At 42.6% G+C, this 13856-nt stretch overlaps 1 protein-coding gene across 10 annotated transcripts in view; it reads right to left on the bottom strand.

Annotated features, from left to right (window-relative positions):
* Nucleotides 1–13856, bottom strand: part of FARP1 (FERM, ARH/RhoGEF and pleckstrin domain protein 1) — a 200531-nt gene that overhangs the window by 166419 nt on the left and 20256 nt on the right. The window contains exon 2 of one of the 10 annotated variants that reach the window (XM_064408400.1): nt 6177–6253. The exons of the other annotated variants lie outside the window; for them this stretch is intronic. The gene's annotated coding sequence lies outside the window, so the exon portion shown is untranslated. The remainder of the gene's footprint in view (nt 1–6176; nt 6254–13856) is intronic. 10 annotated transcript variants of the gene reach the window in all.

Here is a 13856-nt window from a genome sequence, read left to right on the forward strand (position 1 = left end):
TGGAAAAGGGGATGGAGGGTGAAGTCCTTAACCAGGTTTAATTTCTAAACACAGAATTATCTTTTTTATCTTTTTCCTGTCCCTAAAGATACAGAAAATTAACCTTGAAAAATTGTCCTGCTCAAGAAAACACCATGGCTGCCTACCAAAAATTAGACAGACTTGCAGAAGCAAGTCTTAGAATCTGATTCTTCAGCATTCTGCAGACTTCCTAAAATCTGCAGCAGTAAGAAATTCCTTCAGCTATGCAAGACTATCTCTAAAAGAACAAAATTCATCATCTGTACTGAAAATTAAGAGAACCCACAAAGTTGCCTATCTTGGTCAGACTCTGAAAACCTCTAAATAACACTCTCTTATCCCTTGACCCTGTTTCTGTGGAATGGTTATGCAGCTGGACAGACTAAGTGCTCAGGTTTGTAAAGGAATAGAGTACACTTAGTTAACACCAAACTAGCTAGAGCCTGAAACCAAGGTCAAATTTAGGGAGCTGAGCAGTAACACAAAGCTTTAAAAACTCAAAACTATTCAGTATGCCAATAATGTGACCTGAAGTCCAGAATAACGAGCATTTATGACTGCACAGGATAAAAAACACCTCTTGCAAGCCTATCATTCAGAGTGCCCACATTCATTTCTGGCTTGAGGGCCATTCAGCTCCCAACTGCAACTCATTTATCTTCATTGCATTCAGGTCCTAAAACTGTCTGCAATTCTGTGGCACTAGCAGCTGTCCCAGATTCCAATTCTTCTGCCAGATGTCAGCAAAGAACAGTCCCACATCCTGCACAAATTTGATGTGTGCTATCCTTTTTCCTCAGCCACACACCTGTCAGTAGGTCTATCAACAAGTGCAGCAATAGATAAATCTATGCCTTTCCAACTGCCTCTGTGAAAATCCTCATCCCTTAAGCACAAATACAGACTGCTCTGTGAATTAAGCCAATCTGGTCTACAAATACTTTATTTCAACCCACAACATTGCAATTACTTTTGATGGCCATCAGTGATATTGAACAAGTCAGCAGACATATTGATTCACTTTGTGTTATGTTTCTGGACAATGTTGCATTTGAAACTGAGTGAAGGCAAAAAACTTTTCTCCTTCCCTGCATCTCACACAAGCAAGCATTTATGAACCATTGTACATATGCAAGTGAGCAATTAAGTAAGCAAAACTTCTTACACTCACCCTCTCAAGAGGTTCCTCAGAACCTCTTCATACAAGTTACTCTTTTGTCTAATTGTGACTGTTTCCCAACCTTAGGAGACTTGCACTTTGTTCTTCACTACCCATACCTGGCACCCCTATACCATGATCAAGGTCACTTACTTGCATCAGGAATGCCAACATCATATTCAAACCAACACAGCCAATTTTGAAGTTTTTAATTCAGCTTTTAAATCAGCCAACTTGAAGGCACTGTACAAACAGGTAATTCTGGCTACACCTGGAAGGAAAATTAGTGTTTCATCTGCTAAGCCAAGGGGATGATTAGCTCCGATTGCTCAATTAGTGACTATCACCCAACTATGTTTTCCCTTCACATCCAAAGGCACAGTCTGAGCAAAACAGGGATCCTGTGGAGCCGTGAATCCCTTAACAGACCAGAGGGAGGTATTTCCACACAAATGCTTCATTTGTTAATAGATAAGTTAAAATTTGAATTAAATATTTCTCACTTGCTTTGCACTTACTGCATCACCATTTAACTACCATGTATGTGTTTACAACATACTTATACATGAAGTTCAACACTGTTTTCCATTGAAAATACTTCTCTGACACTTTGTTTTCCCAACTGGATAAGACCACACCTCTTCTACAAAATTTCTGCTTTATCTCAGGCCAGGGGGAAGATATTTCTTCCTCACTGTGAAACTCCCAACCTGCTTTCTGAGATGTTTTTCAACCCATTGACAAAACTGCCTGCACAAGAAATTATGCTCAAGAAGAAGCTGCAAGCACATATCATATACTTACATACTCGATTTTATTGACACCCCTCCTGTTTTGCATAATCTGCCAATTCTGTCACTAAAACCTATGAAAAAGTGAAATTCAGCACGGTCGCACAAGTAACAAAATGTGATTTTTTTTAAAAAATCCATGGGAGAAAAAATATTAAGAGTAAAGAGTACATGAAATACATGCTGAAATCACCCAGCTAATCCTTCACTGATGATCAAATGTGTTGTAGAAGTGAGAAAGTACATGTTACCGTTTTATGAAGATGTAAAGCATTTTACAGTTGAGATATAAAAGCATCATCATGTGGACAAAAAACTATTTCACATCATGAACAGAAAGACTTGTGGAAGCTTTATTGCCACATGGTAAATGCCAGGAACTTATAAGGAGAGTCTAAGAAAATTTTTACTTGTTGTGTTTCCAACTAGCACAGTTTCCTGATTAACTGGGTCATCACCTGAGCCCACAGTTTGTCACTAGAAAACACAAATGAAGTGGGTAAGAACTTCAAGCAGTTTGGTGTTTCAATAGTGGCACAAATCAATCCTGAGGCCATTAAAAGCATTTTCCAAAACCCTTTCATGCCATCACTCTGGATAAATAAAGCTGTTGCACCAGCTGGAGTGCTCTGGGCTCATTCACCCATACAACACCTCATGTGAAAGCCAAGCCGAATGTGCTTATAGTAGAACAAAGTAATCTGATTTACTTCCAGATTTAACAGAATTCTGAAAGGGATCCAGCAACTCATACCCAGCTTCAAGCATAACGTAGACGTTTTCCATGAAATAAAAACATGTCAAAAGAATAAATAACACACTACATTAATACTACTGTTCAGCAGTTGGGGGAAAATCTGATACAGTCCTGGTTTTGAGAAATAAAACAGCTCAGGGGAAATGCTAGTTCTCTGAACCAAGTATGAGTATACAGTAGAGGTATTCACACTGCCTAAATGCAAGCCAGATCCTCCAGAGAACTGCTGAGCACCAGAGACTAATTCAGGCATTCAGTGGCCCTTCAGAGGAGCTTCTCCCTGCCCTGAGCACACAGACCCTTATCAGAAGACCAAAACACCATGGTCAGTGTGCCTGGCCCCGCTCTCTCTCCTGCTGAGAGCCATCAGAGGCGTCACTCCAGGCACCCCCACACTTGTGCTGGTGTGCTACACAAGTAGGGAGCAGAAGCCCGGGAGCTGCAGTGCAGCACTGTGCTCACTCAGGGGCTGGGCACCCCTACGGCCCGGCGGCTCCAAACCACAGAGGCAATGACATCAGTGCTCAGCACCGGGCAGCCACAGATGGTGCCTATCCAAACATGTTAAACTGAGGCCATAATGGCCTTGACCAGTTTCCTTTATGCCCAAAGCTTGTGATCAGACTCCCACAAAATTATTACATAGCTTGTGCACCAGGAAAAACGTATTTATGGCCGAAGTCCTACACTCAGTATATAACCCACTATAAAACCAGTAAAGAATTCCTGATGTTTTAAATATCTAAATGTCTGTTCCCAAAAGAGACCTTTATAAGTTTGTAAAACTGCTTATTACGATTGAATATACAATGATTGTTTTGTTCGGGTTTTTTAAAATTAAGTCTTTTTATATAAGCCTTTATTATTCTTGACCAAGGAAATATCACATTTAATAATGACACAGTACCAGCAAGAAATACTTGTAGCATGAAGAAAAAAATTGCTTTATGTACTGTTGTTTAGAAAACAACTTAATATATTCACTTGCATCCTGCTGGAGACAAAATGGGTCATGATGCGTGATTGTATAATACTTACCCTAGAGTGTTTTTAAATTATGCCATTATTATGCCATTATATCACTATTTAAAATAATTCAAAAATTCTTTTTAAAATTATTGCAAAACTCTCAAACTTCCTTGGGTTCCTAACTCTTTTCTCTTTGTGCAAATACTTCAATCACTGAAAGACTACCTGTGCTAAGCATCACAGCCCAGACACTGCCTTGTCCTATGACAGATCTCCTGATCTTTTAAGATAGTGTTACCAATTATCTAAAGACACAAAAGTACCCTGTGTTTATTCTGTGAACAGCTGTCAGAGATACTGTGAGAGATGCACGAATATACTGTTGCTACACGTAGAGCCTCATTTTATGTTTGCCTAAAATGTGAGCATTATATATGCTGCATGAAGACAGACAAGGTGGCTTTTCACATAAGACAGATGTATGAGGTTTGCAGAACAAATGTCTTTTCCCACTGTAGCTAACTTCACAACCAAAACTGACGTCAGTCGAAAGCACAGCACTATTAGAGCAAGCTTTAGAAGCTGCACCTAAAGAAGGGCTTTCCTGTTCAACCACACCATTGTCTCTTTATCAACAAATCTGTCTGAGTATAGATTACATCCCTGTGGTTTCTTGTTATATCTCAAAACTAATTACTCACCTGCTTGGAGGTGTGAAAAAGTATTATCTGTGCTATCTGTACTTTTTACTACTAAAGGAGACAGTGGAAAGCACTGATCTCCTCCTTGGAACGCTGGCAAGGAGACATAGCAGAAATACTGCCAAAGCATCCCACCAGTCTGCACTGACCTCCTCGAAATGTCATCGGAAGAAACGCTCCAAAACAGCCTTTACAATCCAAGCAAGACAAGTGCAGGACTCAGACCCATTTTAAAAATTCAGATATAAAGAGGCAGAAGCTGACAGTGCAAGATCAAGCAGAAAGAGGCACAAAATACATAATACATTTCAAATAACCCAACATGAATGCTGCCTGGAAGATTTTTGTAGGTCTTCTCACTCAATACAAGGCTCCCAGTGAAGCAGCATGGCAGAGGACACTGCTGTGCTGGGCAAAGCAGGCACGCTGGGTATTAGATTGCTCTTCCTTCCCTTGGAGAACATCCTATACTCCTCATATTCCCTTCTTGGCTCCTGAGTCCAAGTAACTTTAGATTATGCTGAACACGGAAATCAGTTTTTATACCCATATCCGACGGCAGCACAGAGCACATTCACGGCAGGCAAAGGCCTTTAAGGAGTCAATAGCCAGGATCTCCCAGGAGCCTCTCCTGGCTGAGCACGCTCCAATGCCGCTCACTTTCCCAGTGGCAGCCCAAGGACTGCCCGCAGAGCGGGCGAGCACGCGCCAGCCTGGGAACAGAGGAGCCCAAGACTCCTTTCATTTCCATGGCTGCCCAACTGGAGCAGGTCCAGGCTCTGGAGCAGATCCAGGCCCTGGAGCACAGGGAGCCCATCTTTCCTGTGCTGGCCGTGGCCGGGCTGCCGGCACCCGGGCAGCAAGGAAGCGAAAGGAGTGCATCTGGAGTGCAGCAGGGCCAAATGCCAGACCTGAGGGAGACGAAGGAGCACGCTGGGACAAGGGCCCAAACAGGAGGGAGAGCAAGCGCAACAGGCAGGGAAGGGAGCCAGGGATCTTTAGGCAGTGCACAAAACAAGGCAGGATAAAGGAAAAAGTTGACTAAATTCAAGAAAGAAAAATTGGACAAGGATGGGGAAGGGGCACTCATTCAGGGAAGATGTCTGGTGTCTGACAATGACTCTGCAAGGGAGGTGAAACTGCAGGTGAAAGATAAGAGAGTAAGAAGCCAAAATTCTGGTATCCTGAAAAGGGCAAAAGGATTGTCAGGAAGGGCAAGATGAATGCGGGGGGAGGGGGAAGTATGTCATATCTGATAGAAAATAGTTTATTTCCTTGTGCATGGACAATGACATCAGGTTTTATTCCTGACAGATTCCTCCAGATTGATTCCAAGACTGTCAGAGGTCAAGAAGCATTTGGACAACATCCTCAGGAGGCACATGGTGTGATTCTCGGGGCTGGCCTGTGCAGGGCCACGAGTTGGACTCAGTGACCCTTGTGGGTCCCTTCCAACTCAGGATATTCTGTGGTTCTATGATTTCCTTCCAGAGGTGGGACCAAAGTCAACAGCCCTATCCTGCATGTACACAACAACTCGGAGGTCTCCCTCTCAGGGTGAGGGCAGGACAGAGCCTGCTGCCACTGCTGCTGTCATCTCTTACCCCAGTGCCAGAAATCCCCACTGAAGTGCATAAACCCCACAGCTGCTACGGCAGCTTTCACTTGCAAACAGAACAGATTCTCATTTCCCTCTTTAAATAAAGGAATACTGCACAAGGAAGAGATGAGAATCAGGAATTGTTTGCATTTAAGCATGTCATCAGACTACAACTTACCTTTTTCCTGTTCTTGCACACCATAACCTTTACCAATTTCCCTCCCTGGATCTGCCAAAGACTCTGCGTATTTCACTCTACAAGGAAGCACAGTTACAGGAAGGCACTCAGAATTTCTTTTTTCCACCCTGATCTATCCTTAAGGCTTAATAACTCCTTGAACTCTACTGTTAAGACAGATTTAACAATTATCTTTCTGTACTTTCTGTAGAGGAAACTCTCAAGAAGTATTTATTCTAACTTCATGACTGTCTGAGGAGGAGGCATCACAGTATCCTTACTTCTTATAGGGGGAATTACAGACAGAAAACCCAAGTGTCCAAGAGACATGTAGACATTGGCTCCACTAGGAGCTTGGAGTCTAAATTCATTTATTGATCTAGGTCAAACAGAAAGAAAACTCACTGCTTCTATACATGCAAAGCAAGGTTCTTAGGGCCAAATTATGTTTTGAGTTTTTCACAGCCCACAGCGTGCTTTAGACATGACTGCAGGCCACATCCAGGAGCATAAGGCTTTCTGAAAATTTGCTCTTGCTAATTTTCTCAAGCTTATCAAGAGTTTAACCATTTTCTGGGTGTTTAAATCACTTCTAACAATGCAGGGAGTTCTGCTGAGAAGTGACTCCAGTTCCTTAAAAGCATCACCATCTTGAGCCACCCTTCCCTTTCAACATCTGCAAAAAGCAAGGAAAGGGAGCTTTCTCACAGACAGTGCAATAGACAACAGTGCCCTGCAGCAGGAGAACTACCTCCACACCCAACAAATAACATAAAGATTGCTAGGTGGGGAAAATGCAACTAAGTAATTGCTCTTGTGTTGTAAGTCACAAAAAGGGAGAACTATATCTTTACATTATTAATATTGCAAAGCAGAAGTCACAATGTTCTTTGTAAACAGCATCTGATCTATAATGATATTCCAAGTATTAAGATGGGTTGACTTCTCATGTGAACTTTAAAGAAAGCAAATCACATGACTGGCATTACCTTGAGAGTCCAGAAAACACTATCCCTAATTTTCATAACTCTTGAATATGAATATTTCAATTCCCACAAGATCTACAAGTGAAGCATCTACCTTCAAATTACACCTCATAAAATAAACAGTGTAGGATTTGGCATTCCTTTCACCTCACCCCCAACTTCTCCACTCCAACAGATGCACCAGCAACTGGAGATCTCCTCCAAATACATACACCCTCTGTCTCTGATTCCAGCCATCCAGTCACACCCCAGTCTCTTCATCTTTCAGTGGAGGAGGTGAGTACTTGTACAAAGCTCAGCACACTTCAGGAGCATGCACACACAAGCTTTTCCATGTGGAGCACACTGGTGCCCAGTGAGCAGAGCAGGGAAGTGGCTAGAAGTGTTGGAGGGAAGAAAAATGGATGTAAAATGACATAAGCGTTGGATTGATGGGAGGGGAAGGAAATTATGATCTACTGTGCACTGATGTAATATTATGCAGGTTGTTTTATTTTATGTAAATTCATGCATAGAATATTTTCAGGGGTTTAAATCACTACAGCAGAAAGGCGGCCCACTTAAAGAATATTTAAACATCTACCAGGTATGGAAAATTTTCCCCTCTAGCACCAGATAGGATTATATTATATAGGGTCACTAACACAGCCGGGCTCTGCAATCTGGGCTGGCCTGCATGAAGCAGTCTGCACTTTTCCCCAGGGAGCACATCACTGAACAGAGATGGTAGTCATGCTCTCATCCTTGGAGGAACTCCTTCAGCTTAAGTTTGGATTGGGACTTTGGAAAAAAACACCAAATGTGAAAACAATGTGTTGCTACCCCTTACAACAGGAAGCTCAGTACTTTGTGAAAATCCCAGTGTGCATCCTCCAAAAGGACGGCAAACTCACCTCCACACCAAGAGGAAGAGATGTTCTTCAGAACAACGTCACAGCCAACCTGACCCACCTGTCCTGTACTGGTGATGGACAAGTCAAGGCAGGTTCCTGCCTCTGTGCAAATCTGAGAAGGCACATTTCCCTCATCTGTACTTGGGGACTGCTCTTCTTCTGCTCTCCAGGTGCCAAAACAGGCATATAAACACTGCAGAGTATCACAGGAAGGAGCAGGGAAGCATGGGCACATGTTGCAGCTGCCAAATGCAAAGCAGCACAGCATACAAGCAACAGAAAATACTTCAAAAGGATTCATCTCTTCTGAATAGCAGTTGTACCTTAAGCAGTCCTATCTGGTACCACTTCCTTCCTAAATACACAAATTTTGTCCAACACAGCATATGGAGAAAGAAGACATAACTTCTTTGAAGATCACAACTCTGATTGATTCAGAAACAGGGGAAAGTCTGAAAGTATTTACAACTGGTAAATAAACCAAGAAGAGAATGAATTAGCAATACACTGCAGCCCATTCACTAACATACTTGCAACCTGACATCACATCAGTCCTTCTCCATTCAGCCCCTACTGAGGAAGGTCAGGGCACCCTGACCACAAAAGCAGCAGCAGGAAGAAAGAAAAGCCCTGTACCAGCAGCAACACATGCAAACAAATCAACTTACTGCACTTTCTCTTGGGCAGTCAAAGAAAAATAGTGATGAGAAATGGATCAGCAGAACTAACACCTTGCTCACCAAACCCATTAAGAGACCATGTGGGGTTTCTCCCCTTTGCAATTCAACCCAGAACACTTTCCGTCTGCTCCAAAACCTGACACTGAAAGACATGAGTTGATAAGGCTGCTGTGGGGTTATTTACTTGCTTCCCAACATAAACAGGCACACTGTGAGCCTCAGGAGTGGAACACTGAGTATCCCCCCACCACCACTAACTTCTGGCCCAGCAATTCAACAGGAAGCAATGCAGGAAATCCAAGGCATTGGTGTGATTCCAACCCATGCCCTTCCTGTCTGAGGAGAGAGATCTAAAATGATCTAGGCCTCCTGCTAAAAGAAGCAGTCAACACCTCTGTTGAAGGCCAGGGCGTGAGGGGGGAGGAATTCAACTGCCCAACCCGAAGCTAAACATAGTTTAGCCACTACACATCAGAGGAGACCATATTAATTGCCAAGCTGTGTTCCACCTCCAATTTTCTGACGTTCAAAGACAAATGGCACTGCAATCCGGAGGTAGTGAAGCCATGCCCAGCTCTAGGCACGCCAGCCAAGGCTGTGTAGCTCTGGTGCTGTCTCAGCAAGGGCACCAAGGGGAAGGAGAGGTCACCCAGTTTGCCTCCCCTAGCTCCTTGCAGATGCTGTCCAGGCATTGCTGTACACAAAGCAGTATTTTAAAACTTGTCCTGCTAGTTACATCCATGATCCTCAACCTGTCTGTAACATCCCAGCTGTGGGGTTGCAGGAGACACAGTATAGCTGCCAGCTGGCCTCTGCAAGAGGATGCTGTTCAGGCAGCAGCACAGGCTGCTAAAGGCACATCATCATGTACTCTGCATTTCCCCTGCTCAGCACAAGGCAATGTCAAGCTTATAATTATCCAGGGTATGCCCAGGATGGTCCCTCACACACCTCGGACTATTGCACCCGTTTGTAATGAGCTGCAGTCTGCTGGAGTGGCACTACTGAAGTGTAGAAGACAGGAGCAGGAGGTAATAGCCTTGGCACACTACCAGGGAAGTCACTCCCCAATGTATTAGACACTACCATGAACTTTCCTCTTTAAAACAAAACATCAAACAAATCTGCTTGACCTGCCAGTCAGTAAACCCGCAACAACAAAAATATACAAACAAAAAAAGGAAATTCCAATTAGTTAGAGCTGGGGGAGGCGGGGAAGGGAAGAGAATATTCTTTCCTGAATCTATTTTTAGGCTATGTAAGGCTGTCTGAAACCATGGCAATGAACCTGCTATAAAATCCCCTTGCCAGCTCAATGTTTTGTTTCCTTACAGACAAGGATAAATGAGTACATACTATGGATTAAATGGTCCAAACCAGAAATGAATAAACTATCAGGCTACTGGAAACCCATTTGTTGGTTATGAAAACTACTAGTTAAGAGAGGCAGGAGCAGCTGATCAGAGAGACCACCCCATTGAACAATCCCATGTCTCATAAGCAATCCTTTATAGCCCAAATAAACAGCGCTGAGGTGGGATCAGCCTCCAGACTGCACCTCTCCACCTCCACTATTGTTGACTTCTGGGTGTACTTTGACCTTATCAAGAGCACCCTCAGTGCCCAGATTCATTCTTCAGGCTGGGCTCCCATGACCCAGCAGTGGAGGTCCATGTCCCCATCCCACCACTGCCTTTCTTCCATGCCATCAGCAGTCCAGTGCTGGGGCTAAGGCTCAGAGGAACAGGTGATCTGCCAGCAGCACTGACACAGCAGCAGATACCGAGCACCTGAGGGCTGCAATTGCTTACCCAATCACTTTGCCTACCTACACACAAGATTTGTAAGAACTCTGTAAGGAGTTTGTAAGCCTTCCAGCTCCAAGTAAGAGTTTTTGAAAAAGAATGGTGGGCTTGTGCTTCCTGAAGCACAAACATTATTGCATGAAACAAACAAAGAAATCGAGTCTGACCAAGATTTATCCCTGCTGAGGGTATGAGTTTATTCAGATATACTCATTATAACTGCTATCATGAAAGGAAAGATCTCGAGGTCCACACTCCTACCAGGCTGATGGAGAACATCCCCCTCTATCTTCCACCCAGGATTGCAAGTAAAAACTTTAGTTTGTATTCTGATGGGTTTAAAAGAGGAAAATAACATCTTCACAGTTATCCTACCCTACAACTTAAACATGGGGTTATCGCCCATGCTATTCAGTGTTGTGCGAAAATGAGAGCAAGCACCTGGTAAAAATGTGCCTCAAAGATATTTGATTCCAAGATAAGTAATTTTTCTAGTGCTTCTTATTAAAAACAATGAACAAAAAAGAAAACAAGCAGATGGATAGTTTTAATTTTTTAAAATGTATACTCCCTTGGCTTTGTAAAAAACCAACAAAACAAGAAAGCTGGAAGAGCTTTGCTCTTTTGCCATTTAAACAAGAGTAAAAAATCTACCCACAGCTGAAAATTCAGCGATTTCAACAATTTTAAAGAAATATTTCAGCATCAATAATTTCTATAACTGCTTTATATCTGCTGCCAAAATAGCTCATTCCATATTCTTATGGTGGTACTAAATTCATCCTGGTTTTTAATCCGCTGCCATGCACACCAGATTGGCTGCCAATCTATGCCACTTTGGAGGACTGAAACATTCTACAAAGCTCAGCTCTGCCTTCATAACAGCTTTGCTTGGCACGTGGGGGAGGAAGACAGAAAACATACCTATCTCAAGGCAGTTAATTAGCTACCCAGTTCTTTAAAGACTGACATCCCAATTATATTTTGATTCTACATGCTCCTAAGTTTTATGCATGTATCAGGAGGAAGGGGGGAAGGAACATCTCTAGGTCTTTAAAACTGTTACTCGGCAACATAAAGGAAAAAAAGCCCCACCCAAACACATAAAGGTAAGCAGGCTGAAAACATTAGAAAATGCAAGATTTCTTCTCTGCACAGACCACAGAGGACAGGTAGTCTCTTCTGCTCAGTGCTGTTAGAGCACACACATCACCCAGGCGGTATCAGCTTCCAGCATTGCTAAGCAACACCACGCCACATTAGCTCAATTGATTCAGGGGAGGGAAGTTGATTCAGGAGCCACTGAGAAAGGCAGAATCTAGATAAAAACGGCTGCACAAACCTCACACACACAGAAGCCAGGATCCTGCAGTCAGAGCAAAAAGCAATTAAGGAAAACCATGGGGACACACACACAAACTGAAGAACAACAAAAAATAACCACGTACATAAAGACAGAAGAAAGGGGGAAATGAAGCCAGCAAGAGAGAAAGCGTGGCTGTCTCACCTCAAGTATTCTAAGACTAGAACAACGAACTACCTCTTTCTTTACAGGAAGTAAAAAGCAGTAAAACAGCCAGAAAGCCATTGGAGGCATGGCAGGCTAAGTCTGATCCTCATCAAAAACAGAGCTTGCACATGACTGAGGATCTTTGTTGCAAATACTGAAGATCAAACGGCAGGAATTAATATCAAACATTCAATTGTGAACTGCTTCAAAATCAAAACACCCATTAACTCTTTGGAACAATAAACATCTTTCCCTTTAATTCTGATCTGAAATTCTATGCATGTCTTAAACATTTGAAGAGTTGTATTTAAATCCTGTTGTGAATACAATCCAAAACAAAACAGTTTACATTAGTATACTAAATAAATCCATTACCAATCCAAAATTTTGAAAAAAAACCACTCGTGTAAGTTTTTTAATTGCAATGGAGATTTTTCTGAGTGATAAGAACTGTAAACAATTACATACAACTACACTGTCCATGCAAATAATTAATTCAATAAATGCCAATTCATCTCTATCTGTATATTATTATTGCCATGGCTTTGGGACCTGCTCAAGCCAACATGAACTAGGACTGAGGCAGAAAGTGGTGCTCCCCCAGGGCTGTATATTGCTGCCTTCCAGCAACCTCCTCCTTTTCAGCTCCTGTTTCACACATGGGAAGCACTCAGGGCACAGAAGGAAAGTCTGCCCACCTACTGAGCAGGGCCAAGGGACAATGGAGACAAACTGGACACCACTCCCCCAAAACTCAGGAAAATGCAAGGTGTGTATGGGAGCAGGAAAATGGCTCAGGCACAAGACTCTTAAAACCACAACATTAGAGCAGACTTTAGGACCAACAGCACGTCACCAGATTTTGATGCTATTTACCCAGAAATTTTAAAGGCAATTCAACATACCACCACAGAACTATTAGCCATGCTGCCCATCTTCCCTCTAAGACAAACTCAAAAAAGCAAGATATAAAATGCTGAGGATGTACTGCCAATTTCAATAAAAAACTCCAAGGAACAACAGGCTGGTAGCTACAGGTTCACTTCTACACTGAGAAAGTTGATAGAAACTGTAGAACAGATCAGTAGGTATGAAAATAAACATGACAGAGGAATGTCATCATGGTGTGACTTCCTTTGCAAACTTGCTGAGACATATATAGGGAAGTGTGGTATGTATGATATGTATAACATGCTTGGATCTCTAACAAACCTTTGACAATGTCTCTCACCACAGGCTTTTAAAGAAATTGAACTGTCATGGGATAAAATGGAAGGTCCTCATGTGAATTAACAATTGGTTAGATTAAAAGAAACAGCACAGGAATATACAACCAGTTTTCACAAGATCTCTGGTTTTGCATTTGTGCTACTCAATGCAGTCGTTATGTGAAAAAGAAGCAAGCTACAAAATTATAAAGTCAACTCACTACGCTGAGCTGCAGATAGATTTGTCAGGTGTTTATTCACACACACCACTAAGTCACAGCCAATACAGTGAATGGGAACCCAGGAGTCACCACAATTTAATTAAAGTCAGGAACTACACACTCACAGATGAAGGGTTCAGTGCTGTCTGAGAAAGCAAAGGGAGCAGCAGGAGTGAGCAGCTCAGGGATACCTGACAGGAACACCACAGTAGCTCTGCAGCTACAGATGCTGCACCAAGCAATTTTCAGAGAAGCATTCAGCTGAGCAAGAAAAGATTCAAAGAGTGACAACAATGGAAGGTCTGAAACAACTTCAACCTAAAGAGAACTAAGCAAACAAGTGCATTTAGATTAGGAGGAAAGATAAATAAAATGCC

The sequence above is a fragment of the Passer domesticus genome, chromosome 2 (genome assembly GCF_036417665.1).
Source record: "Passer domesticus isolate bPasDom1 chromosome 2, bPasDom1.hap1, whole genome shotgun sequence".
In the NCBI taxonomy this organism is placed as follows: Eukaryota; Metazoa; Chordata; class Aves; order Passeriformes; family Passeridae; genus Passer; species Passer domesticus.